General features: G+C 46.4%; 1 pseudogene; it reads left to right on the top strand.

Moving 5' to 3' along the window:
* Nucleotides 1-221: 221 nt before the first annotated feature.
* On the top strand, nucleotides 222-339 carry LOC126205334 (5S ribosomal RNA; annotated as a pseudogene).
* The last annotated feature ends 284 nt before the right edge of the window (nucleotides 340-623 follow it).

Raw genomic sequence — 623 nt, 5'->3', positions numbered from 1 at the left:
AATAAATGTACCATACATATGCGTTGGTAAAAAGTAAAAATTGAGAGATCAAGACTAAAATAAAATGCGTGACACACAAACATCTGTCACTGAAATGTCATGGACTCATTCCCTTTATTAACGAAAACCAATGAAACGAAATACAGTACTGACATAATATTACGATATAGAGTAAGAATTGCTATACTGCAGTAATTAGAAAATCCTTCAATGAAAATTATGGCAACTGCCTTGCCGCAGTGGCTACACCGGTTCCCATGAGACCACCGAAGTTAAGCGCTGTCGGGCGTGGTCGGCACTTGGATGGGTGACCATCCAGGCCGCCATGCGCTGTTGCCATTTTTCGGGGTGCACTCAGCCTCGTGATGCCAACTGAGTAGCTGCTCGACCGAATAGTAGCGGCTTCTGTCAAGAATACCATCTTACGACCGGGAGAGTGGTTTGCTAACCCCACGCCCCTCCTATCCGCATCCTCCACCGAGGATGACACGGCTGTCGGATGGTCCCGGCAGGCCACTCGTGGCCTGAAGACGGAGTGCTTTCAATGAAAATTATGCATAATCATGTCGCACAAGCAATGGTATCACATACAGTGGCTCTATTGTAGTGGAACTACATGAAGT

The sequence above is a fragment of the Schistocerca nitens genome, chromosome 1 (genome assembly GCF_023898315.1).
Source record: "Schistocerca nitens isolate TAMUIC-IGC-003100 chromosome 1, iqSchNite1.1, whole genome shotgun sequence".
NCBI lineage: Eukaryota > Metazoa > Arthropoda > Insecta > Orthoptera > Acrididae > Schistocerca > Schistocerca nitens.
Note: the sequence above shows the minus strand (reverse complement) of the source record. Positions and strands in the feature narration are given on the sequence as shown.